Source organism: Carassius carassius, chromosome 41 (genome assembly GCF_963082965.1).
Source record: "Carassius carassius chromosome 41, fCarCar2.1, whole genome shotgun sequence".
NCBI lineage: Eukaryota > Metazoa > Chordata > Actinopteri > Cypriniformes > Cyprinidae > Carassius > Carassius carassius.
In genome coordinates this window covers 3,323,217-3,348,086 of record NC_081795.1, presented here as the reverse complement: position 1 = coordinate 3,348,086, position 24,870 = coordinate 3,323,217, and the positions used below count along the sequence as shown (strand labels likewise).

At 42.3% G+C, this 24,870-nt stretch overlaps 1 pseudogene; it reads left to right on the top strand.

The window, feature by feature from the left end:
- The first annotated feature begins 13,939 nt into the window (after positions 1-13,939).
- Positions 13,940-24,611, top strand: LOC132123157 (EF-hand domain-containing protein D1-like; annotated as a pseudogene).
- The last annotated feature ends 259 nt before the right edge of the window (positions 24,612-24,870 follow it).

Here is a 24,870-nt window from a genome sequence, read left to right as displayed (position 1 = left end):
GGCGTTCCCGGGGGCGTTCCCAGACCAACCGTCTGTATCTATAGAGCATCACAGTCCCGCCCACAGCCCGAGAGAGATCTGGTGCCGGAAGTAAATTTCCCATTCATTTCTCCCATTGACTTTCGGAAAAATCCGTATCTAAAGAGTTTTAGAGCATGTGTAAGGATAACCAGCTACGGCTGAACTCATAAGCATATAACATATCCTTTCGAGTGAAAAAATTAAGAGAAAATCCATAAAAAAGTCAAAGGTACAAGACTGTGTACATATTTTCATTTTGAGCGCAGGAACTACTCATCCCATAAACCAACGCGCCTCATTGAATTCGACTGAAGCCAGAACCGCGAACGAGCCTTTTGAGCGACTTCCAAATCTGATGATGGCCGCTCGCGTGAACTTTTTCCTCCAGTGAATTTTATTTTATATAGTGAATGTAGTGAATTTACAATCGTGTAAATAAATAGTGTTTTATATAGGTATTGTGTATTGATTTTTAAATTTATCATCGTGTATTTTATATATTGTGTGCGTGTGTGGAAGTTGTTAACAATAACGTCAGCAACATGGTGCAGTGCTTTGTACCTGATTGCAATCACCGCTCAGTCGTCAACACATGTCGTTGCCATTACACAAATGTTCAGTAAATGCACAAAAAGGTATGCCTAGGCTAAATATTGTTTTGACAGTGGCATTATAAAATGCTTGATATGACTCATACCATATGAAGGCTACAGTAGCCTAGCTAAGTTACCAACATCCCTGCAAAACTCTCATGGCAGCCAAGGAGATCATGATTGCACTGATAAGTCTACCATGCAAAAACGCAACACTGGTTTTTATTTTATTTTTTTATTAATGATCTTCAGTCTTCACGGACCTTCGCGGGGTTTAACCAGACGGTTACACGAGCTCCACCAATCAGATGCATCACTGTGGGATTGTTCAGGATTGTGGGTAATGAAGTACTTAGCCAAGACATCGCGAATAAAAGGCATTTATATCAAAACAAGGTTAGTGCCCCATGATCCTTTTGCATTTATATGAGCATATACTATCGCTTAGTACAGCCGTAGCTGGTTTTAAGTCTACCATGTATGGTTACGTTTTTATGGCTTATACCCCAAATGTCAATGCAGAAATTGCATTGAATTTTTACTTCCGGCAACAGCTGTGGGTGGGACTGTGATGCTCTATGGGAGTTACCAGATCAGGGTGTTTTTACACCATGATACCTGATTGGTTGACGTCATAGTGACGTTAGGTTAGGGGGTGGGGTTGGGTAAGGTGGATCATTTAGATTGCATGATTTCGAAACCCCCAGCAGTTTGAAAACACCCACAAGGTGATAAACTCCAGACTATAGTGCCAATACGCAAACCAGGGAAAGACTGTACAAATCCGGGAAATTATAGACCAATAGCTTTGACTTCTAACATATGCAAAATAATGGAGAAAATGTTAAATGAAAGGTTAACATACTATATGTGTAATGACGAAGTAGAGGCAGTCGGATCCATCTGCAGGACTTTATTGAAGCAGGTATCAAACCAAGGATGCACAGAGCATAAAACACTAGGAGCGCATGAGACCGGAGAGAGGTGAAGGTCCGTCCGTGACAGAGCCCCCACCCTGCGAGCGGCTCCGGAAGCGAGGACCTGAACGACGGCGGGGTCTTCCACGGGGTCTTGGAGCGGGACGATCTGGGTGAGTGTGATGGTAGGTGGTAAGAAGAGCAGGGTCCAGGACGTCCTGAGACCTGACCCAGGAACGTTCCTCAGGGCCATAGCCCTCCCAGTCAATCAAGTATTGCAGTACCCCGCCGCGACGTCTGGAGTCCAGGATGTCTCGTACCCGGTATGCCTCCTCGCCTCCGACCTCAATTGGGGGAGCCTGCACGGAACCGATCCCCTCCTGAGCCTCCTCTCTCCTGGGAGCGGCAGGGGGTCTGAAAAGACACATATGAAAGGTGGGTGAGATTCTATAATGTGCTGGGAGAGCCAAACGAAATGAGACCGGAGTGATCTGTCGAAGAATCTTGAAGGGCCCAATGAAGCGAGGGGACAACTTCTTGCTTGGGAGCCTTAAACGCAGATCACGGGTGGAGAGCCACACCCACTGTCCAGGCCTATACCGCGGACCCTCACGTCTCCTACGATCCGCATGAAGTTAAAAGTGGCGGATGGCACGTCGCAGATGGACATGAGCGGTATTCCAAGTGGCCTCGCTGCGTTGCAACCACGTATCCACTGCAGGGAGGTCTGACGGCTCTCCTGACCACGGGAAGAGAGGAGGTTGGAAACCTAAGACACATTGGAAGGGCGTTAGACCAGTGGCAGGCTTTACCAGGGAATTTTGGGCGTACTCCGCCCAAACCAAGAATCGGCTCCAGTCCTGTTGGTTCTCCTAACAGTATGTCCGTAGAAACCGAATGAGGTCCTGGTTCGCCCGTTCAGCCTGACCGTTAGACTGCGGGTGGTATCCAGAGGTGAGGCTGATGTTGATATTGAGTTTGGAGCAAAGTCCCCTCCATACACGGGAAGGGAACTGAGGGCCACGGTCGGAGACAATGTCCTCGGGGAGGCCAAACAGACGAAATACGTGATTGAGAAGTTCCTCCGCAGTCTGCATGGCAGTGGGTAGACCCTTAAGGGGAATGAAACGACAGGACTTGGAGAAGCGATCCACGACTGACAGCACTGTGGTGAATCCCTGAGACGGAGGTAAATCCGTTACGAAATCCACAGCGATGTGGGACCACGGGCGCTGAGGAACTGGAAGTGGCTGTAAGAGACCGGCAGGTTTAAGGTGGGAAGATTTGACAGTGTTACAGGTGGAAAATTGATGGATGAATTTGATAACATCAGCCAGGAGTGTGGACCACCAGAAGCGGTTGGAGACTAACTGTACAGTAGCAGTGCTGGGTGTGCAGTGAACCCATTGAAGCACCCGCTCACGGAGCTCAAGAGGCACGAAAAGGCGGTCCACAGGACACTCGGCCGGTACAGGAAGAGCTTGTTGAGCCTCAGTGACCTCCAAGATAATATCCCACTGCACAGGTGCCACGATCAGAGTGGGAGGTAGGATGGGTTCTGGCTTGGTGATTTCGTTGAAATCCTCGAACTGACGAGACAGAGCATCAGCCTTCCCGTTCTTGGACCCAGGTCTGTACGTGATCCTGAAATTGAAACGGGAGAAAAACAGTGACCAGCGAGCCTGGCGAGCATTCAAATGCTTGGCAGACCTGATGTATTCAAGGTTTCGGTGGTCTGTGAGGACGGTGAAAGGTTGACGTGCCCCCTCCAGCCAGTGCCTCCATTCCTCCAGGGCAGCCTTCATGGCTAGAAGCTCCCGGTCACCCACATCATAATTGCGCTCTGCCGAGCTTAACTTGCGGGACTAAAAGGCACAGGGAAACATTCTTGCAGGGTTACCGTGACGTTGGGACAGGATCGCACCCACTCCAGTGTTCGAGGCGTCAACCTCCACGACGAACTCCCTCTCCGGGTCTGGATGATGGAGGATGGGTGTGGCAGTGAATCTCTCTATCAGCTGATTAAACACTGCAGTACACTCAGAAGACCATCGGAAGCGCTTCCCACCCTGGAGAAGAGATGTGAGAGGAGCCACAATGAGACTGAAGTTACGAATGAACCTACGATAAAAGTTGGCGAACCCCAGAAATCGCTGTAACTCCTTCACAGAAGAAGGTTGAGCCCAGTCCACCACGGCCTTGACCTTGCTGTCATCCATGAGAACCCCCTCAGCGCTGATGACATATCCCAGGAAGGTGATGCGCGTCTGATGAAACTCGCACTTCTGAGTTTTGGCGTAGAGCTGATTCTTAATCAAACGTTTGAGAACTGCACGCACGTCCCGTACATGAGCTTCGAGAGTCTCTGAAAAAATCAAGATATCATCAATATAAACAATAACCCTCTGATTCAGCATGTCCCGGAAGACCTCATTAACGAAAGACTGGAACACAGAAGGACTATTGGACAGCCCGAAGGGCATTACCCGATACTCATAGTGGCCAGTAGTCGTAGAAAAGGCCGCCTGCCACTCGTCACCTCTCCGTATGCGAATGAGGTTGTAAGCGTTCCTCAAATCCAATTTGGTGAAGTACCGGGCTGAGCGAAGCATCTCCAGTGCTGCAGGGACTAAAGGCAGAGGGTATCGATATTTCACAGTTACCTCATTGAGACCACGGAAATCGATGCAGGGCCGAAGACTCCCGTCCTTCTTCTCGATGAAGAAAAACCCTGCGGACGCCGGGGATGTGGAAGTGGTGATAAATCCTTTAGCAAGCTGTTCCTCGATATACGCTCTCATGGCCTCAGTCTCCGGTTGCGAAAGTGGATACATACGGCCGTGCGGGGGAAAGGCTCCAGGTAGAAGTTCAATGGCGCAGTCACTGGACCGGTGCGGGGGTAAAAGTGAAGCCTCTCTCTCGCTGAAAGCCCGAGCCAGATCATGATATACAGCAGGAACTCCTTGCAGATTCACTCTCTCGGGGGAACTGTGGCTAGATTCAGGACCATGGAGAGCAGGCAAGCAGTGGGCGTGACAGAAAGGGGACCATTGATTGATTCTCCTGTCGACCCAGGAAATGAGAGGGTTGTGTCTCTCCAGCCATGGCAATCCCAGAATCACAGGATGAAGGGGTGAGTTTATTGAGTACAACTGAATTCTCTCCGTGTGACGAGACCCGAAGTTGAGCGTCAGAGGCTGCGTGATGTATTGTACCTCCCCTGTCCCCAGGGGGCGTCCATCCAGAGCGGCCACAGCCACATGAGACTCACAAGGAATGAGAGAGATATTTTTAGACAAGGCAAACTCCAAATCGACAAAATTACCAGTGGCACCAGAGTCAATTAAAGCTCTTGTTTCACAACTACTCCCATTAAAATACAATGAAACTTCGAGGGTGAGAGAATGTGGAGAATTAATCAAGGACTCACCGCAGAGGTATCACTGGATCTGGGTCTTACAGGACATGAAACTCTCTGATGACCGGCTTGGCCACAGTACAGGCATAATTTACTCCGCATCCTTCTCTCATATTCCTCTGTGGTGAGATGTGTGAAGCCGACCTGCATAGGCTCGTAATCCGTGCCGGAAGGGGGAGGATTGAAAAAGCTGGATGTGAGAGGCGTGCGTCGAGAGCGGATGAGATTGTCGAGGCGAATGGCAAGCTCCATAAGTTCTCCGAGGGACATCCCATCATCGCGACACGCCAATTCCCCTTGCAGATGCGTTTGCAGCCCCCTACGATACAGCAGTTTAAGCGGTGACTCTGTCCACCCCGTCTGCGCTGCCAGGGTGCGGAAGGAAAGCGTGTAATCCGCCGCGGTGGAATTCCCTTGATTTAATGAGTTGTTCCCCTGGTTCCTTGCCGCCAGCGGGATGTTCAAATACCTCTCTGAATTGAGACATAAACACATTAAAGGAGGGAAAGGTATGATGACCCCCAGACCAGAGAGCAGTCGCCCACTCCAACGCCCTCCCGGTGAGTAGTGAGCAGATGAATGAAACGCGGGACGCGTCATTGGGATACAGCTGGGGTTGCTGGCTGACGAATAATTCACACTGCAACAGAAATCCTCTACAGGCAGCTGATGAGCCATTAAACTTCTCTGGTAGAGATAATTTGGGATTGCATGCAGCCGTACTCACGCTTGATGTGACGGGCACAGGTGCAGCGGGAGCTTGAGCTGAATTAGCGACCGCACTCTGCAGAGTGAGAGTATGAACAGACCTCACAAGTTCTTCGGTGACATTCGTTAACTTGGTCAGCTGCTGTTGGTGTGTGAGTAACACAGATGCCTGGGAATGAACCTGGGAAGCAAGACTCAGGAAGTCTGCTGGATCCTGTGGTGGTGAAGTATTCTGTAATGACGAAGTAGAGGCAGTCGGATACATCTGCAGGACTTTATTGAAGCAGGTATCAAACCAAGGATGCACAGAGCATAAAACACTAAGGTAGCACGAAGCAACATGCAGCGTGGTAAAACAACACTTCACAGAGAAACACAGAACCAGGCAGTCCAGATAAAGGGGGGATAATGATTAACAGGTGGATATGATGATGCTGATGAGAAAACCAGACAGGGCTGGAAACTAATGATAGCAGAAGGGAAGGATGGGAATTGCAGTCCTAGAACTCAGGTGACAAGGAGCGCATGAGACCGGAGAGAGGTGAAGGCGCGCGCTCAGTGACAGGCGCGCGCTCCGTGACAATATGGAAAAGAACGGATATATAGCCAAATATCAAAGTGGCTTTAGGAGAGGTAGAAATACAATGGATCCAGCTGTATGTTTAGAGCATGAAATTAGAAGAGCACAAGTAAACAGAGAAAGTGTAGTGGCTGACATTGAGAAGGCCTATGATATGATATGTTCCTTTAGCTCAAGTGGTAGAGCACTGTGTTAACAAGCGCAAGGTTGGGGGTTCGAATCCCAGGCAACACATGTTAAGTAAAAAAAAATTGTTAGCCTGAATGCAATGTAAGTCGCTTTGGATAAAAGCGTCTGCTAAATGGATAAATATACAATATACAAATATATGATGTGGAGAGAAGGTTTGTTAATTAGAATGTGTAAACTAGGTATCAAAGGAAGAATATATAGATGGATTAAGGACTTTTTACAAGGAAGATTAATACAAGTTAGAATAGGGGAGAGTTATTCAAGAAAATATATTGTTGAGAACGGAACACCTCAAGGGAGTATAATAAGTCCTTTATTATTCTCCATACTAATAAATGTTTATAGAGAAATAGAGAATGGGATGGGATTTTCACTTTTTGCGGATGACGGGGCGGTTTGGAAGAGGGGAAGAAATCTGAAATTTATTGTTAAAAGACTACAGGAAGCTATTATGGAAATAGAGGAGTGGTCATATAAATGGGTGTTTAAATTTTCAGTAGATAAGACAGATAATGTTGTTTACAAAGAAAAGAATTGGTACTGAGGTCAAATTAAAGTTATATCATCAAGAGTTGGAAAGAGTGAAACACTTTAAGTTTTTGGGGATATGGTTTGATGAGGGAATAACATGGGATGTACATATCCAGAAAGTAATAGAAAAGTGTAGGAAGGTGTTAAATGTTATGAGGTGTTTGGTGGGAAGTGATTGGGGAGCTGACAGAACAGCACTGAAGGCAATTTATTGTGGATTAATTAGATCAGTTCTTGATTATGGTTGTGTGGTGTATGGATCGGCATCAAGCACATCCCTCAAAAAATTAGGTAACATTCAGTTTCAGGCTTTGAGATTATGTACAGGGGCATTCAAAACAACTTAAATGGCGGCTCTGTTGGTGGAGATGGGAGAAATGCCATTCGAATTGAGAAGAATACAGCTATCTCTGAATTATTGGGTCAATTTACAGGGCCACAATGAAGATCATCCAGCACAAGGTACTTTAAAACCTTGTTGGGAAAAGGAGAAGAGGGAGACAAAAAGCTTTGGATGGACAGTTTTAAAAAAGGCAAGAGAGTTAAAATTAACTGAATTAAAAATCAGTCCTACAGTTCCATTACCAGTAGTGCCACCTTGGATAATACCTGAAGTGAAAGTAGATTTAGTGCTATTAGAAAAGAAGAACAAAGACGTGTCAATTTTTGACTCGCATACTATACAGGAATATATTAATAATTATTACAGTTATATTCAGATTTACACAGATGCATCAAAGAATTTAGTTAATAAGATAGGAGTAGCTTTTGTTGTTCCAGAGTTTCATATTTCAATAGCAAAGAGAATAAGTGATGATATATCAGTATACACAGGAGAAATGTTAGCAATTCTGTTAGCAGTACAGTGGATAGAGGAAATAAGACCATTGAGAGTTATAATATGTTCAGATTCAACTTCATCATTAGTCAGTTTACAGAACATTCATTCAAACAGCAGAGCTGATATTTTAATAGAAATACAACAAACATTATATAGAATTCAAATGATGGGCATTGAAGTTATATTTTTGTGGGTACCAGCACATATTGGGGTCATAGGAAATGAAATGGCAGACAAGGCTGCAAAGGAGGCCACAAAAAGAGAGTATGTTGAAGTCACAGTTAACATCAGTAAGATGGAAATGAAAAGCATTAAACAGACAATTATATCGAGACTTAGATTTGGGCACACAGGGTTAAACAGCACTTTATTTAAAATAGGTAAACATAATACTGGCAGATGTGAATATTGTGAGCAACAGGAAACAGTAGAACATGTCATGATACATTGTAAAAAATATGAGGGAAAAAGAAAGGAAATGATCCAAAATCTTAAAAAGGAAAGAATACGTTTTGATTTAGTAGAAATTCTTAGAAAAAACTCAAAAGATAAATGCTACGGAATTGTTTTTCATTATCTTAGAATAATAGATATGATTGAGAGGATTTGAGACTTGTTGATTTTATTTTATTTATTATTATTATCATTTATTTATTTATTTTTGTTTACAATAAAGTAAATAATAGCCATTCAGATCCACACTCCGTACCAGTCGGTGGCAGTAATGCACCATTACGTTGTGTGCCAACCGCCAAAAAATTAAACAAGAAGAAGAAGAAGAAGAAGAAACATCTCGGTTACGTATGTAACCTTGGTTCCCTGAATAGGGAACGAGATGCTGCGGTGACGTCACCACGTATGGGAACACCTTCGGTGTGACGAATGTCTGAAGCCCTATACCATCCCGCCAATCCTATTGGCCAAATAGCGCGTGGCACCGCCCAGCATGCGTAGGCATATATATACCTGGTGCCGCGCGCCATTTACCTCAGATTTCATGACGAGAAGAGAAGAAAGCTATCAAGGTACGGCACGGCCAGAACCGCAGCATCTCGTTCCCTATTCAGGGAACCAAGGTTACATACGTAACCGAGATGTTCCCTTTCATAGGTCACTTCGATGCTGCGGTGACGTCACCACGTATGGGAACGCTATACCATCACGCCTGACGTACCTGATAGCTTGGATCCAAGGAAGCATCTGCTCAAGCGGAGAGAACCCGGGAGCCAGGAGCCATCCTCACATCCAGACTGTAAGACCTGATAAAAGTGCTCGGTGAGGACCAGCCTGCCGCAGCACAGATATCATCCATAGAAGATCCACTGAGAAAGGCTTGAGAAGAAGCCACTGCTCTCGTGGAATGACCTTTTACTCCTAAGGGCGAAGCGAGCCCGCGCGCCTCATAGGCCAAGGAAATAGCCTCCACCAGCCAATGGGACATGCGCTGTTTCGTAACTGCATGGCCCTTATTCTTATGTCCAAAACAGACAAACAGCTGGTCAGACTCACGCCATGGGGCAGTGCGATCCACATAAGTCTTCAACGCCCTCACAGGGCAAAGACTTAGATCTCCAGACTCTGTCGCAGCAGGAGAAAAGGCCTCCAGGACCACCTGCTGAAAATGAAAAGGATTAGACGCGACCTTAGGAACATAATTAGGCCTAGGTCGCAACAACACTTTCACAGAGCCTGGTGCAAACTCCATGCACGAGGGTGAGACAGAGAGAGCCTGTAAATCCCCAACTCTTTTAAGGGAGGATAAAGCCATGAGAAGAAGTGTCTTCAGAGACAGGAGCTTATCCGATACAGTTTCCAGGGGCTCAAACGGATGCCCTGACAAACCCAGTAACACAATGGATAAATCCCATGAAGGAACTCGCACAGGGCGGAAAGGCCTCAACCGTCGCGCACCCTGTATAAAGCGAGAAACCAGTGGATGACGACCCACTGAAACACCACCTATATGCTCATGGTGAGCTGAGATAGCTGCCACATAAACCTTCAGGGTGGCTGGTGTCAATCCCTCCGAAAAACGGTCTTGAAGAAACTCCAGTACTGAAGCCACAGGGCAGTAAACTGGATCCACATCATGAGTTTCACACCATGTCATAAACAGTTTCCACTTGAAAGCATATAAGCGTCTCGTAGAAACTGCTCTAGAGTTCAGTATAGTCTCGGTAGTTTCAGCAGAAAGACCGGGACATATCAACTCACTCCGCTCAGAGGCCACGCCCACAGGTTCCACAGATCTGGCCTGGGATGCCAGATCCGTCCCTGTGCTTGCGATAATAAATCCCGTCTGAGGGGAATCTCCACCGGAGAGCCCGCTAACAGATTGATGAGATCCGCAAACCACGGCTGTGTGTGCCATCGCGGAGCCACCAGCAACAGCTGTCCCACTCTGTCCCGCCGTATTCTGCATAATACCGCTGGGACCAGCCGAATCGGAGGAAACGCATACAAGCTGGTCCTGGGCCAGCTGTGAGCTAGCGCATCCAGACCCAGGGGTGATGGAGGGCTTAGGGAGAACCATAGCGGGCAATGCGTAGTCGTGCTCGACGCGAATAAAACCACTTCCGCTTCCCCGAAAATATGCCATAGGTGATTCACCGTTTGGGGGTGTAATCTCCATTCCCCTTGTTCCAGAGTCTGTCTGGATAATAAATCCGCTCCGAAGTTCAGTCGTCCGGGGATGTGAACAGCCCGGATCGACAGAAATTTGTCGTGAGACCAAAGAAGAATCTGCCTCGCCAGTCTGCACAGAGGGCGAGAACGTAATCCTCCCTGATGGTTCAGATAAGCCACGACCGCAGTGTTGTCCGTTCTGAGAAGCACATGACGGCCGGTCAGTAGACTCGAAAAATACTGGAGAGCCAGAAAAACCGCCAGTAATTCCAATTTGTTTATGTGCCAGCTGCGTTGTGCCGCTGTCCACACTCCGTGGGCTGGGCGCCCCTGACAAACAGCTCCCCACCCGGTCAAAGACGCGTCTGTCGTGACAGTCTCTCGGGAAGCACAAATTCCCAGCCGAACCCCGGTGAGGAGAAATTCGGCTGATGTCCATTGTTTTAACGACATCACACACCGAGATCGTTCGATGCGGAGAACAACGGGGTGAAATATTCTGTCGTTTCGTCCACCACTGAAACGGGCGCATGTAAAGCAAACCCAGATGAATCACGGGAAGCGCCGCCGCCATTAGACCTAGTAGTCTGAGGCACAGTCTCACTGTCACTGTGTGAAAGCTTTGCTGTCATCGCGCGAGAGTCCAAATCTACTCCCAGAAAGGTAATCCGTTGAGAGGGGATTAATACACTTTTCTGGAAGTTTGTGCGTAAACCCAGGCTGTGTAAATGATTTAGCACAATATCTCGATGAGAGTGTGCTTGAGTCTGAGATTGCGCTAACACCAGCCAGTCGTCCAGATAGTTTAACACACGGACGCCCCGGAGCCGCAACGGGGCCAGAGCTGCGTTCATGCATTTTGAGAATGTACGGGGAGCTAGCGCTAAGCCAAAGGGAAGAACGCGGTACTGATACGCTTTGCCCTCCAAAGCGAATCTGAGGAACTTCCGGTGTCTCTCGATGATCTGAATATGAAAATAAGCATCCTTCAGATCGATCGTGACAAACCAGTCGTTTGGTTGAATCTGAGACAAAATAGATTTTACCGTCAACATCTTGAATTTGCTCGACCTGAGTGCAAGATTTAGACAGCGTAAATCCAGAATGGGTCGTAATCCGCCGTCCTTTTTTGGTACCACAAAATAACGGCTGTAAAACCCTGACTCCATCTGAGAGGGGTGTACTTCTTCTATAGCCCCTTTGCTCAGTAGAGCTAACATTTCCTGTCTCAGCACCGCCATGTCCATCGGTTTCATCACCGTGGAGAGAATTCCGCGGAAAGGGGGCGGGCCTTTCCGAAACTGAATGGTGTATCCGTGACAAATTGTGCGTAACACCCATTGAGAAATGCCGGGCAAGCGTTCCCACGCGGCCCGAAACAATATTAGCGGTTTTTTTTTTTTTTTTTTTTGTATAATCCTGAAGCGTATCCACGGCAGGATTTAATCCAACAAGATAAACATTGGGCCACGCTGCTAGCGAGAACGCGGCAGCTGTGTGAGCCGTCATACACTGGCCATCTTTGCCAGCCTCCGCGCCGTCCCTCAAACTCTGAAGGCTGGATTGTGCAGAGTGTCTGAGGGGGCGCGCGAATGAGAGCTCAGTTCAATGACGCTCGAGGTGCCTTTGCTGCGAGACAGTCAATGTTAGAGAACATGAAGGAAAACGCATGCATCAAACTCGCTGCGTTTCGTTGTGTATAATCCTGAAGCGTATCCACGGCAGGATGTAATCCAACAAGATAAACATTGGGCCACGCTGCTAGCGAGAACGCAGCAGCTGTGCGAGCCGTCATACACTGGCCATCTTTGCCAGCCTCCGCGCCGTCCCTCAAACTCTGAAGGCTGGATTGTGCAGAGTGTCTGAGGGGGCGCGCGAATGATAGCTCCGTTCAATGACGCTCGAGGTGCCTTTGCTGCGAGACAGTCAATGTTAGAGAACATGAAGGAAACGCATGCATCAAACTCGCTGCGTTTCGTTGTGTATAATCCTGAAGCGTATCCACGGCAGGATTTAATCCAACAAGATGAACATCGGGCCACGCCGCTAGCGAGAACGCGGCAGCTGTGTGAACCGTATACACTGGCCATCTTTGCCAGCCTCCGCGCCGTCCCTCAAACTCTGAAGACTGGATTGTGCAGAGTGTCTGAGGGGGCGCGCGAATGATAGCTCAGTTAAATGGCGCTCGAGGAGCCTTTGCTGCGAGACAGTCAAATGTTAGAGTGTGGAAACTGCAGTGAGAGGCTTAGATGTGCATTAGCAGTCCAACAGCGCTCTCTGGAGGCGGGCACAGTCCTAAGCAAACATGAAGGAAAAACGCATGCGTCACATTCGCTGCATTTCGTTGTGTATAATCCTGAAGCGTATCCACGGCAGGATTTAATCCAACAAGATAAACATCGGGCCACGCCGCTAGCGAGAACGCGGTGGCTGTGTGAACCGTCATACGCTGGCCATCTTTGCCAGCCTCCGCGCCGTCCCTCAAACTCTGAAGACTGGATTGTGCAGAGTGTCTGAAGGGGCGCGCGAATGATAGCTCAGTTCAATGACGCTCGAGGTGCCCTTGCTGCGAGACAGTCAAAGTTAGAGTATGGGGACTGCAGTGAGAGGGTAGATGTGCATTAGCAGTCTAACAGCACTCTCAGTGAAGGGCATAGTCCCTGGCATATTAACATGAAGAAAAGCGTGTGCGTCAAACTCGCTGCGTTTCGTTGTATATAATCCTGAAGCGTATCCACGGCAGGATTCAATCCAACAAGATAACATCGGGCCAAGCCGCTAGCGAAAACGCGGCGGCTGTGTGAGCCGTAATCCACCATTTGAAGAGCAAAAACTGTTGATTAACGCGCTCGAGTGGGGGAGAGCGAGCACATGGAACTCCAGTGCATCACTGTATTCATATTCAAGCCGCACATATCGCCCCTAACCAACACCTCGTGCGGGGCCTCGGCGACCGCAGAAGCGAAACGGTGGGGGTTAGACGCGAGGCGACTTAAGAAATACACTCCAGAGCGCGGATACTTCCTAATGGCGTTAGTGCACAGGGGAAGTGTATGCATATTTTACTGTAGCCATAGGCTATCAAGGAGAGAACCTGTAGAGAGGCTGCAACGAACCTCTCATAAGTGCCTCCTCGTGATAACCCATCATACGGCTCCTACCTTTCGTTGACTCATCGCGTCCGCGGAGAGGAGTATACTGCTCGTAGATGATCGCTGAGAACGCGAGATAATAGGGCACAGAAGATTCGCTTCGTACTGAAGGAATGAAATCTGAGGTAAATGGCGCGCGGCACCAGGTATATATATGCCTACGCATGCTGGGCGGTGCCACGCGCTATTTGGCCAATAGGATTGGCGGGATGGTATAGGGCTTCAGACATTCGTCACACCGAAGGTGTTCCCATACGTGGTGACGTCACCGCAGCATCGAAGTGACCTATGAAAGGGAACTCCAAAATATTGACTAGCGTTCAGAAACAGCTGATCGTGAGAGGCAGAGCATCAGTCCGCAATGTAATCCGAGGAGCTCGCACGGAGGCTGCAGCGCTGGCTGGACGCCGAGCAGCGTGACCCCAAACCCGGCTCACCGGAGCGGACGAGGAGCAGCCGCCGCCGGTGAGACCCGACACTGCCGTGATCGGCGACGCCAGCTCTGAACTGACGGAGAAACTCAACCGCAGGCTGGACATCCAAGACGGCACGGAGAAATCCAAACAGATGAAGGTTTTCAACCCGTACTCCGAGTTTAAAGAGTTCTCGCGCAAACAGACCAAAGACATGGAGAAAATGTTCAAGAGGTCAGTTCATTAGTTATTAACACCGTTCTAAAACCCACATTGTTGCTACCAATTATTTAGTTATTTATTATTATAATTTATTTATTTTTAAATCTAAATTAAGATTTATACAAGTTTCTCAATAGGACTGTCTTGAATTGCTATTTGGTGAGTCTTATTCTAGGCCACAGCAAGAGTGAAGTTTGGGTGCTTTGTGAAGGAGAGTTTTGAGTTCATTGTGTTCTTGGATCAGAATGAATGATGATGCATCTCTTGTAGGGGTGTCACGATTCTCCAAATCCTCGATTCGATTGCATTTTCGATTCTAAGGTCACAGTTCGATTCGATTCTCGATTTTTACATTTATTCTTTTTAAAGCACAGATTGTCATTTTTCAAACTAGACTTTTATGCAATATAATATCTGACCTTTGTTTGCAATGTACCACACTACATTGTCAAATTTAAAACTTTTATTAACAACATAATGTAACAATAACTTATATCTTTAGTCAATTGAAAACGTAAAATAAACTGCCATCCAGTTTCTCTTTTGTAAGTGCAGTCTTCTTCACAAAAGATGACATTCAAGTTCACAACAAAACAAACAAAAACAATAAAACAGACATGTCCATAGTCTCTGAACAATTAAGTGTCTTAACCTATTTCCGAACAGATGAACATATACCACACGGATAACTACTTTTTATCCCCTCAGAATGATGACTGTATTTTTTCATTCTTTCATGTTCTTCCTACAGATGGATATGTTGTTTAGAGCTGCTCTTTGAGTTGTCAAAAACATTAACATTTTTTATAATAGAACAACACAAGACAACTGTAATAATTTTGCAGTTTTAAGTTCTTCTTAAAGAGGAATATGGAAAGAGAACTGCTAAAATATTACTAAAATAATGCGTTCTACTTGGGTTTTCGTAGCGTGGCTCTAGCACGCTAATTAAATGCCTAAAACCGGAGTTTTCCACCACCGAATAAGGTCGCATGTCCGCGGCTATGAATACTCCTACCACACGCGTAATTGCATTTGCACGAGTTGAGTTGCTTGGAAGTTTAATTCCAAATGAAGACGGAAGAGAAGTTTGTGTAGTTGTTGGTTTAACAGATAAATCTATGTTTTTGTGGTGCCTGCGGAGATGCCCTGCCATGTTAGTCGTGTTGCCAGTGAGAGAATATGGTACACGCACATAGCACAGCTTGCAAACTGTTGTTTTTTTTGTCGACAACGTAACTCACTGGAAATCCAAAATACTTCCACACCAGCGACTTCAGTGAAAGAGGAGGGGATTCGAGTTCTGTCGATGGGTCTCCTGCATCTGCAGTTGCCATGCTATCTTTTGAGTGGCTGTTAGAGGAGGTTGACTCGCAGCACTTCAACACATGTGTTTTTTTCCGCTTGGCAAGTAACCAGACGCAACATGGGGGCGTGACAGCATCGACGATTCCATTTTTTAATTCGAAGTTTGAGACTGTGACTTAATTTCGATCGATTTCGATTTAAAATCGAAATCGTGACACCCCTAATCTCTTGAATTAAATCCCTCATTTCTTGATCTTTTGTTTATAATTTTCTTCATTAAATATTTTCTATTTAAAAGTTTCATTTATAAAATAGTATTCTTTTCCAAAAAATATTAATTATGCTGACTCTAAGATTCTGAATGATATACGTTGCAAAGTATTTTTATTTCACATAAATGCCGATCTTTGGATCCTTCTATTCATCAAAGAAACCTGAAAAAAAATGTACTCAGCTGTTTTAAATATTGATAATCAGCATATTAGAATGATTTCTGAAGGATGTGACACTGAAAACTGGAGTAATGATGCTGAAAATTCACCTTTGATCACAGGAAAAATTTAATTTTAAAATATATTCGAATAGAAAAGATATTTTAAATAGTAAAAATATTTCACAATATTACCTTTTTTTTAGCTGTACTTTGGATCAAATAAATGCAGGCTTGGTGAGCAGATGAGACTTCTAAAAAACCTTAAACATCTTAGTCTTCAAAAACTGTTGACTGGTAGGCTATATAGATTACAGAAATGTTATATTGTAATGTTTTATATCATATTGTAATCTTGCTACAGTGGTCTTATATTTGTCTTCTTTGTAATAGGCATTGTAGCTGCTTGTTATAAATGTATTTTGTTGTATATTCATGAATTTGTTGGCTAACAATCAATCACATTTAACTTATCTGAACTGTATAGTGATTTTATACCATATTGTAAAATTTGTGTAATTTGAGAGTAGTCATTGAGGTCCACCCTATTCCACCAAGGTCCACTCAGTTTAAAATGTCTGACCTCGCCACTGCCTCATAGTGACTTTAAGATCAGGATGTTTTCTTGTACATCAAAAAGTTCTAGAGATTTGCACTAAGCATCATTAACAGTATGGTTCAGTCAAGTCTATTAGATTGTATTGTGGAAACTAACCCAAACTGTATAGGATATGAAAGTGTGGATGTCCCATAAGACTAGGATACGTCAGGACCGCAAGGTGTGTCTGTTTAAGTAGAAGTACATACTCTGGCCCATTTCAGATCAGTTCAACCCTCACCACAGGTGAAAAAAAGATGCCATGTAAGAGGAAAATGGGTCAACACATTTATAAACACAGCTCACACCTAGCACACTGCCCTAGATAGATAAATAGATAGAAATTTATATATTAATTATATATTCACATAATCTAGATTCATATATTTTTGTGAATTATATATATAATGCCATTAAACATTTTGGGATCGTTAAGTTTTTTATTTTTATTTTTTGGAAGAAATAAATACTTTTATTGAGCAAGAATTCATACATTAAATTGATCAATAGTGACAGTAAAGACATTTACAATGTTATAAAAGATTTATTTCTTTGATTTATAGATTGGTGAGCAGAAGAGATTCTACCCCAAAGATTCTACCCGTTTCCATTCATGCCACTTTAGAGATGATGACCAGGAATGTGTCTGGCATGCAAAGGACTGGACCAATATGCCAACCTCATTCTCCACTTTCCGTTTATAATTCTCTCTTTCTATCTCTCTTTTGCCTTCTCTCACATACCAGGTCAGTCTTGTTAACCCTGACCTGTTTCATTGTGGTTCAAGTTCATAATGCAGTTCTAAGCACATGTGCAGTTCTAAGCAGATCTGGGATCAGCCTGAGTGCTGTTACTGGACTGCATTGCTCTGAACGCAAGGCTCTATAGCTGAATCTCTGCCCCAAGCCTTGGCATCTATAAATACCACGGCAGGAAACCAAAGAGGACAAAGAGAGCGTCCACGCTCAAACACATGCCATGCACCCGCAATTACGTCAGGGCAGTTTGTGTTTTCATGCATCCACACATATTTCAGGGCCGTGTGTGTATGAGTGTGCTGCCAGTTGCTGAAAGCAGTTGCTGTTCTGGTCAGCAGATTCCCAGTTGTTTTTAATCAGAGCTGGCAAGTGTGAGCATGTCTTACTGTGGGTTGTTAAAACATGGGAGAAAGAAAGAAAGTGAGGAAGTTGGGTAATATTGTTAATAAATTGGCTTTCATGCAGTGCTTTAACAGTGAAGGTTGAGCTGTTTATGACCTTTCAGAAACAATGTGCTAGGAGACTAGATTAGATGGCTATTCAGAGCAAAGATATGAAACACTCTGATAAACGTTCACATTGTCTCAAATGTTTCTCTTTGAAATAGGAATGGGTGCAGTCAGAATGAGAGTGCAAACAGCTGATAAAAACATCACAATAGTCCACACCGCTCCAGTTCATCAGTTAATGTCTTGAGTGATGAAAAGCTGTTTGTTTAACGAATTCATCATTCAATTCAATTCAAGTTTATTTGTATAGCGCTTTTTACAATACAAATCGTTACAAAGCAACTTTACAGAAAATTATGTTTCTACAATATTTAGTAGTAGCTAGTAGTTTGTGCACGTTTGACAGGATTTTAGAAAAATAAAAATAATAATAATAATACAAGACGTAGTCAGCTAGATGATGAACTATCAATATTATTAATTAATAGTAATTATATGATGCAGTCACACATGTAGCAATAATTGTTAGTTCTGTTTGTTGATTCAAGGTTAGGATCATCTGGGGTCCTCTGAGGGTCAGCATCATCTCTTCTCAGGTGTTCTGGATCCAGACTGGAGCTTGTGTAAATCCTAGTTACATCCCGTGGCAAAACATAGAAACAAATAGAGACATCATTAGCATAGCTGCTGATCCAACAAAGTAAAATTAGTTTAACCCAAGCTAAAGAATAAAAATGCAGATGCAACTACACTCACAATTTAAGAGATACATTATTCGAATGCTTGGCGAAAGAGATGCGTTTTTAATCTAGATTTAAACAGAGAGAGTGTGTCTGAACCCCGAACATTATCAGGAAGGCTATTCCAGAGTTTGGGAGCCAAATGTGAAAAAGCTCTACCTCCTTTAGTGGACTTTGCTATCCTAGGAACTACCAAAAGTCCAGCGTTTTGTGACCTTAGGGTGCGTGATGGGTTGTAGCGTGGTAGAAGGCTAGTTAGGTACACAGGAGCTAAACCATTTAGGGCCTTATAGGTAAGTAATGATAATTTGTAACTGATACGGAACTTAATAGGTAGCCAGTGCAGAGACTGTAAAATTGGGGTAATATGATCATATTTTCTTGACCTGGTAAGGACTCTAGCTGCTGCATTTTGGACTACCTGTAGCTTGTTTATTGACGAAGCAGGACAACCACCTAGAAGTGCATTACAATAGTCCAGTCTAGAGGTCATGAAAGCATGAACTAGCTTTTCTGCATCAGAAACAGATAACATGTTTCGTAGCTTGGCAATGTTTCTAAGATGGAAGAATGCAGTTTTTGTAACATTGGAAATATGATTTTAAAAAGACAAATTGCTGTCCAATATAACACCCAAATTTCTGACTGTAGAGGAAGTAACAGTACATCCGTCTAGTTGCAGATTGTAATCTACAAGATTCTGTGTGGTGTTTTTTGGTCCAATAATTAATATCTCTGTCTTATCCGAATTTAATTGGAGAAAATTATTTGTCATCCAATCTTTTACATTTTTAACACACTCTGTTAGCTTAGATAATTGGGAAGTTTCATCTGGTCTCGTTGAGATATATAGCTGAGTATCATCAGCATAACAGTGGAAGCTAATTCCGTATTTTCTAATAATATTACCAAGGGGCAACATGTATATTGAAAATAGAAGGGGACCTAGGACGGATCCTTGTGGCACTCCATATTTTACTGATGATAAATGAGATGACACACCATTTAAGTAAACAAGATGGTAGCGATCGGACAGGTAGGATCTAAACCATCTTAGAGCCTGCCCTTGAATACCTGTATAGTTTTGTAATCGATCTATGAGTATGTCATGATCTATGGTGTCGAACGCAGCACTAAGATCAAGTAAGACTAGACATGAAGAAGTTTTAACTATAAACCATTGTTCCTGGGCAAAATCTGAATCCATAATCTACAATAATGTTTCCTCCAATGAAAAAGTCCATCCAATGTTATCTCTCACATCAAAATCCACCAACATATTAGTTTAAAACTCATTAATCTCTGAGCATATTTCTCTCTGATTCAGACAACACAACTTTTTTTACTGGAGAAAGCAATATTATGGATAGAGAACTTAGATTTTTAGCAACAATTTTTTACAAGCACACAGATTTTCAGTTCACAAGATGTTAATTGATGGACTAGAGTAGTGTGAATTGCTTTTGGATTAGTGAGAAGTTTTCATCAGCTGTTTGAACTCTCAATCTGACGGCACCCATTCACTGCAGAGGATCCATTGGTGAGCAAGTGAACCAAAGCTATGAGATCACTTCTAACAAATATGTACGATTATTGTTACTTTTTTTGGCAGAAAAATCTGAGAAGCATGAGACTTGTAGAAACATGTGCCCACTTCTACAATCTCAGCCTCTTCACTTTCACAGAGTGTTCAAGACAAACACTAGTCTCTATCTCTCTCTCTCTCTCTCTCTCTCTCTCTCTCTCTCTCTCTCTCTCTCTCTCTCTCTCTCACAGACACACACACACACATACACACACACACACACACACACACACACACACACACACAGTCCTGCTGGTTGGTGTGGCAACAGCTGGGTGAGACTCTGTAAATACTCTCCTCAGTTAGAATCCGTTTTTCCTGCTGTTTCTGCCGTCACTCTCCACCTGCTGTTCTAGTGACCTCCCTCTGCTGCGGCTGGATAAACCTTCATGTCAACACTCACTCCTGAGTGTTGCTAGTTTATAGGTTGATACAATACATATGCTAGAATTCAATTTGCATTGATAAAATGGTCAGAAACAGCATATATACACTGGTGTTAAAAAGTTAGGGGTCAGTCAGTTTTTGCAATGAGCAAAAGTCTCTTATGCTGACCAAGGCTGCATTTATTTAATCAAAAACTACAGTAAAAACAGTAATGTTGTGAAAAAGTATTACAGTACAATTTAAAAGAACTGTTTTCTATGTGAAAATATTGTAAAATGTAATTTATTCCAGTGATCAAAGCAGATTTGTCAGCATCATTACTCCAGTCTTCATTGTCACATGATCCTTCAGAAATCATTATAATACGTTTATTTGCTGCTCAAGAAACATTTCTTTTTATTATTAGTCACTTTTGCCTACTTAATCCATCTTTGCTGGAAAAAGAAAAGAATTAATTTCTCAAAAAAATGATTGGTGATGTTGTTCCAAACTTGTAAAGCAGAACATTTTCCTAAAATGACAACTAAAATCGTCACCTTAAAAACAGTCAGCCTGATTCACTATATTTTAGTTCTTATGAAGCCATGTAATAATGACATTAATTAAGAAAATATTCATATTTTAACTTTTTACTAATAATACTTTTTGTGTGTAGATTTGACTCTGGTAAAGACGGCTTCGTTGATCTGATGGAACTGAAGCTGATGATGGAGAAACTTGGAGCTCCACAGACTCATCTGGGCTTGAAGAACATGATCAAGGAGGTGGATGAAGATTATAACGGCAAACTCAGCTACAGAGAGTTGTGTGTGTGTATTACAGCTTTGTTAGGTCGGTCATCGTCCCTGATGACTGATTTAATCTAGTGATTCAATCTTTTGAGAGATTACACTCCATGGAAACACTTCAGACTCACCTTGATCCGATCACAGCTCGTTTGTGAGAGAAAACATCTCTGATTGCAGCTCTGATGTGGCTTCACATTTAAATATCAATCACATTTAGTCACCCTAGATGATTCTCACCTGGCAAGTGATTAAATGGACCAGATCTAGTACATGACAATAGATCCACACATATAGGTACAAAATATCATAAGGAATACCAAGCATCCATTCAGAACATCCTAGCAACAACATCTCATACTATTAGGTCACTTCCAAAATAAAAAATTCCTGATAATTAACTCAGCTCCATCTCATCCAAGATGTTCATGTCTTTTTCTCTTCAGTCAAAAATAAATTAAGTTTTTGGAGGAAAACATTTCAGGATTTTTCTCCATATAATGGACTTCAATGGGGATTAAGTTGAAGGTTCAAACTGCAGTTTCAGTGCAGCTTCAAAGGGCTCGACACGATCCCAGACAAAGAATAAGGGTCTTTTCTAGCAAAACAATCAGTCGTTTTCTAAAAAAAATAAATAAAAATAAATATAATACTTTTTGACCACAAATGCTATTCTTGCACTAGCTCTGTGATGCGCGTCCACAACTTCACGCATTATGTAGTTGCCCTGGAAAGGTCACGCAGGGGGTTCACGAGTTTAATAGAAAGCTAATAATTAAAACTTATGTTATTCAAATTACTAAAAATAAATTACTAAAAATAAATTAATTTGTTTACCTTTGTGTCATGTGACCATTAACCATTGTCAGAGAGCCGTGAGCATGTAAATGTGTTACTGTATTATTAAAATCTATTACCCTAAATTTTCAGGGGGACTTCAAATAAATATATTAGGTGAAAGAGATTACAGGTAAATAAGAAATAACGTGAATTTGAGCATTTTAATGTGTTCCAAAGTCTTCCAAAGAGATAGTAATACATGATGAAATAAACTAATGAGTGATAATTCAAATAAATATTAATGTGTTCATCAGTAGTCGATGCAGTGTTGAAGTGTTGAGAAAACATCACAAAAAGAGTAGTAACCCACAACACACTCGAACAGGTGACAGTGCAGCTGTGTGTTCAGTACAGTCTGTCTGTTGTGTGTCAGATGCTGCTCTCGTTCTTCTGATTGGACAGAAGTCCCACATGGATGACATTACACACACACACACACACACACACACACAGAGATTGTGCAGAGAAAGGGGGGAAACCCTTTTGACCTCTCCCTCACTTTTAAAGACAGATCTGTTCCTTTAACAGCTATACAGTATATACTAAAGAAAATGTTCTTTACTAAATATTGTATTGTTGTTAAAGGGAAAGATCTGCAGTGTCTTTCAGTTTAAGTGTGGACATGGCACAGCTGATATCTGATTCTTTTGTGTTTATTTTTAGAATAGCATAGAAATGCTGATAACCTTCCAAGCCATTGAAATGTCCCTAACCCTAATCTGTCCATCTGTGTATCAGTTCCTGCTGATCTTCCGGAGGGCCGCAGCAGGTGAGCTGCAGGAGGAGAGCGGACTGATGGCTCTGGCTCGACTTTCAGAGATCGATGTCTCGACCGAAGGTGTTCTTGGAGCGAGGGACTTCTTTGAGGCAAAGGTTTGTGGGGTTTATGTTAATGTGTTTTGACGCATGGGCCAGCACTACTCTCATGTTCTGAGGTTCCCTCTTGTGGTCATGTAGAGTAAGTACATGAAAGCATGACATCTGTAAAGAACACATCAAGGACAGTTGTTATAAAACACATATCATTTTAACTGAACCTCTGTGTCTTAAATTATTTATTTAAAATACATTCTGATAACTTTACTAAAGTTAAACTTTAAAAATATTATTTTTGTATTAAATAACGTGTCAAATTTTTACAACAATTTTTGAATATTTAGGTTAGGTTATAGGGTTATTATTTTTATAAGTTTATATTATTTTGTAAGGTTATTACATTTTAGTGAACTTTATTGCATTTTTTATTATAATGAAGTATTATTATGCAAACTTTTTATTTTTAGTAATTATTTAAATAGTTATATTATATTTGTATTTAAAAAAAATCTCATTATCATAATCTTATTTGGGAAATGTTGCTATATGATATTATAGATTCTGTATGGCAAGTGTTATTTTAAACAGTATATATATAGTGTTTTTAAATACTATATATATTATACTATAACTACTATAAAATATAATTATTTTAATACATTTTAATATAAAAATTACATTGATTTTTATTTCAGTTTTGGTTGCAGTAATTTTAGTACTAATTTTTTTTTAATAATTGCCAAGGCAAAACATTTTTTTATCGAATATTTTATTTTATTTCTGCTTAATTTAAGTTAATGAAAACAGATTTTAGTACTTTTAGTTTTTTTTATATGGTTTTCAGCTTCAATAAATGTTTTTATTTGTAAATTGTTTTAGCAGGACTACAGCAATAGTAATACATTTATTTTTATGTTGTAGGCAAATGACACATTCAACAGAAATGTTTTTTATTCATATTTTGTGTGTGTTTTGTAGGTTCAGGCTCTGTCTGTGCGCAGTAAGTTTGAGGCAGAGATACAAGAGGAACAAGAAGAGAAGAAGAGGATGGAACTTGAAAGAAAACAACGGTGTGCTGCATTTAAAGAGCTGCAGTCCACATTCTGCTCCTAAACTATAGATCTTTTATAGAGCACAGTTTACTTGCACACAAGCACAAACACTCATGCACACACTGCTTCTCGTACCTCACACCTACGTGTAATCAAATCCACAGCCGGACACTGAACAAGTAGCATTAGCATTATTAGCTGCTCACAGCTATCCTGAAATACATATGAGGAATTTGTTTTGCTGGTGACCAGATGACGAAAGTGAAATTTCAGGAGACTTAAACTCTAATAGACTAGATTGTGCTTCTATTTTAATCTAAGCAACTACAGTATATATTTTTAGAAACCTAAAAGTTGTAAAACTATTGTAAACTTATTCAGTGTTAATCATAATTTTAAATACATGCAATTTGGTGTTGTGGACTTTATGTTGATTATGACCAACTGAAAAAAAGAAACCATGGAGACAATGGGTTGAGAAATATTTTTATTTTTTTATAGATTTTAATCATGCATTTTGTTCCTTTTTGTCAACTTTTTTCTACATATTTTTTAGCTAAATGTTGTTAAGTTTTGGTTAATTGTATTTGATCAGATGTTCATAAAGTCTACCTGTAACACTAGTGTTTTGCCAGTTAAATCAATATATAAAGAGCCCATTAAATCAATGTATTTTTCCAAAAAAAAGAAAACAAAAGCAAGTTTTTTTTATTATTAGAGCTTATTGTGTATATTTCTGTGAATCTATTTTTAATAATACTATGTTGCAATATGATTTAATATACTTTAAAAAATAATGTATTATATTATATTCAGTTTTTGCATTTCTCATCATCAACCCTATACTATATACTATTATAGACCCTGCAAGTGTTTTTTTTTTGTGTGTGTGTTAATTATATAGTACTA